This window comes from Scyliorhinus torazame, chromosome 5, assembly GCF_047496885.1.
Source record: "Scyliorhinus torazame isolate Kashiwa2021f chromosome 5, sScyTor2.1, whole genome shotgun sequence".
Classification (NCBI taxonomy): Eukaryota; Metazoa; Chordata; class Chondrichthyes; order Carcharhiniformes; family Scyliorhinidae; genus Scyliorhinus; species Scyliorhinus torazame.
In genome coordinates this window covers 151,023,598-151,027,111 of record NC_092711.1, presented here as the reverse complement: position 1 = coordinate 151,027,111, position 3,514 = coordinate 151,023,598, and the positions used below count along the sequence as shown (strand labels likewise).

General features: G+C 46.1%; 1 long non-coding RNA gene across 1 annotated transcript; it reads right to left on the bottom strand.

Moving 5' to 3' along the window:
- Window positions 1-317: 317 nt before the first annotated feature.
- On the bottom strand, window positions 318-3,060 carry LOC140422117 (uncharacterized). Its single transcript, XR_011947265.1, has 3 exons — window positions 3,008-3,060; window positions 2,446-2,671; window positions 318-731 (listed from the first exon to the last, which is right to left on the bottom strand). It is a non-coding gene; the product is annotated as an uncharacterized lncRNA (long non-coding RNA).
- Window positions 3,061-3,514: the final 454 nt, after the last annotated feature.

Genomic DNA, 3,514 nt, shown 5'->3' with positions numbered 1-3,514 from the left:
CGTGCCCCTGCTATCTCTTTAAAAGGATTCTCTGATTCATCCAACTGCTCTGCCCTTTCCCCACAGCCCTGCAAATTCTTCCTTTTCAAGTATTTACTCTTTGGAAAGATACAATTGAATCTGCTTTCAGGCAGATCAGAACAACTCGCTGTGTCAAAAAATAAAATAAAATCTCATCTCCACCTCAGGCTACTTTGCCAATTATCTTCGAGGGACTCACTTTCTGTTGAAGAGCCTGTCAACCCCTCTCACCCACTTTCCTTAAAGTGCATCAATCTAATCATGAAAAGTCCAGAAAAATCAAATATTTTTCCTGATACAAGTTTATTAATGAAACCGAACATGGTTTAAAAAAAGCAGAAAATGGCTTGAGGATCAAAGACAACCAGAGTAAAAGGATGTTCACAATGTTCTGGACCCAACTGGGTTCTCTTTGGCTCCTCTGTACCCTGTTCCTGTGACTCCCCACTTTGGGCACCGGGGCACATTCAGCCTGTTTGGGGATCGATGAGTATGGAAGCTCTACGTGTTTAGGTTTGGTGATGTCAGTACATTGTAGTAACTAAAAAGAGCGGTGATTCCATGGAGAATAGCTGGAGTCAGCCATCAGGATCAGTTAGACATCACCTCATTAACACGTTTATGTAATTAATAAATTGTACTGTACGTAAGCTCGGTGATGAAATGTCTTCAGTGGCATGTCTCTTTAAGTGTCGAATACTGTACTGTAGCTTTAAGAATAAAAAAAAACTGGTATTAAGGTCAGGAAGGGGTCAGATTACCAGCTATTCCCGGACACCCTGTTTGATACAAGTTTTAGTTCATCGTTAGAAGAGGCTTCAAGCTGATTGCTTCAATTTGTTGTGCTGAAACTGGTAACACTTTTCCCATTGGTCAAGAGTCAGAAATATTTGATGAAAAAGTTGTTTGTTTTGATCAACAGCTGCACAGATTCAGGTTCAATGTCACAAAGTTACCTTCAACAAGGTCTATTCAGTAACTGGTGTCCATGCTGACTGTAGAACAATCCAGTCAGTCCCATTCCCCCTCGATGTCCCCGTTCCCCTGCAAGTTTATTTCCTTCCAGTGCCCATCAATTTCATTTTGAAATTGGTCATTATCTCCAATTCCTCCACCCCCTTGGGCAGAGAGTTCCAGGTCATTACCACTCGCTGTGTAAAAATATTCTCCCCCACACAGGGTGCTCTCGGGGGGAGTGGGTGGGAGTGGGGAAGATCTTGGAAACTTACCAGGTGATGCAGGAGGAGGAGGAGGCCTCGGTGGTGGAGTTGAAAGGTAAGTGGGAGGAGGAGTTGGGAGAGGAGATCGAAGAGGGGACGTGGGCAGATGCCCTAGGGAGGGTGAACTCTTCCTCTTCATGCGCGAGGCTCAGCCTCATACAGTTTAAGGTGCTGCACAGGGTACACATGACCGGGACAAGGATGAGCAGGTTCTTTGGGGGTGAGGACAGGTGTGTTAGGGGCTCAGGGAGCCCAGCAAATCACACCCATATGTTCTGGGCATGCCCAGCACTGGAGGAATTTTAGAAGGGCGTAGCGAGGACGGTGTCGAGGGTGGTAGGACCCAGGGTCAAACCGGGCTGGGGGCTCGCAATATTTGGGGTGGCAGAGGAGCCGGGAGTGCAGGAGGCGAAAGAGGCCGGAATTCTGGCCTTTGCGTCCCTGGTAGCCCGCCGAAGGATTCTCCTTCAGTGGAAAGATACGAGGCCCCCAAGCGTGGAATCCTGGATCAGCGATATGGCAGGGTTCATTAAATTGGAGAGGTTGAAATTCGCCTTGAGGGTCGGTACAAGGGTTCTTTAGGCGGTGGCGACCGTTCTTAGACTTTCTGGCAGAACGCTAGACATTGGTCAATGGCAGCAGCAGCTCGGGGGGTGGGGGGGGGGGTTACTTTATTTTTGTTTATGTTATTTACACTGGAAGGGTCTGAGGGATTGTATACACCTGTTGTCTTAAGTCGGGGTGTTAATGTTAATTTATTATTCAGGTACGGGGGGGGGGAGGGGTTTGGGGGGTTGCTTTTTTTAGATTGTGTTTTGTACTTAACCCTGTTGGGTTCTTTTTTCTTTCTCATTTTGTTCTGGATATTTTATGAAAACCTTTAATAAAAATTATTTTTTTAAAAAAATTTTAAAAAATATTCTCCCTCACATCCCCCTGAAACACTTACCCAAAACCTGAAATCTGTGTCCCCCTCATCCTTGTCCCATCAGCTAATGGGAATAGCTTTTCTTTATCCACCTTACCTAACTCTATCATAACCTTGTCCCCCTCTATCAAATCTCCCCACAACCTCCTTTGCTCCAAGGTGAACAACCCCTGCCTGACATCGATAATAAAGAATAAACGAACAGAATATGTTAATACCTGGGATCAGATGGGAATGTTTGATTGTCCTGGACAGAAAGGAATTGGAATAACTCACCTTGGATGTAGTTAACTGGAATGTAACAATCTGGTGTCCACCTATATTCCAGTGAGATTCAGGGACTTGTAGATGAGATGAATAAGTTGCCTTTTTCTTGATAATATTTTGATCATTTGCCTCTGAAACCTTAAAAGGAAAACCATGGGTGGGATTCTCTGTCCCGTTGCACCAGTTGTATATGCGCCGCCCCTGCTGGCAGCGGGATTGTCCGACCTGGGAGTCCCTGAATGAATAAGGAGAGATCACAAACAGCAGTTCTTAAAGATACACTGTTAACCCAGCAAATCAAAGTTCCAACTATCCCACATCAAGAACATGATACAGGGAGTTCAACGCAAATCTGGTTCATTGGACTTAAATCCAGAGCATTAAACTACAGCCCAGTTACAGTGGTCTCTAACATCAGCAAAAACGAGCCCCAACCTTTCAAATGAATAAGGTTTGGTCCTGAACAGCAGCAACAAGAGCAGAAACCTTCTCCCTCTTAACCAATAAATCTCTGTCACCCACACACTCGCTATTGATTGTGACACTAATTCATCCCACTATGTTATCTTACTTTTCCCCAATTCTCCTCCCCTAAAGGTGGTGACTCTCGGGTTCAGTTTCACATTCACCCATTGCCCTTCCCAATATGTCATCTAGGTATCTAAATCTTTACACCTGAAGTTAAGAAACTGTTTTACTAAGGGGGGCGTCACAATCAAATCCAGTGACCACCCATATGTACGTTGTGTCAGAGTGACGCTATTCATTCCAATCACAGGAGACTGGGCTCCGGGTGAGCAATGGCGGACGGGCCTCCCACAATGCCGCACGATGGGTAAACCGCTCTATCCGCCGCACGGGCGGACAGCCCGGGACTGCATGAGGGGCAGCTGCGCATGTGCAGGATAGTGCTAATCCCATTGGCCAAATTGTCCGCGTTCCAAAGTCAAAAGTTCTTCCAGCGCCACGTGACATCGTTGCCCATTGTTTTCAGGCTGCCGGCAACCAATGGAAAATATTGGAGAACCGGAAGGACTCTGGTCCTCCAGCCAATCAGAGCGCGGTTTTGTTTGAACAA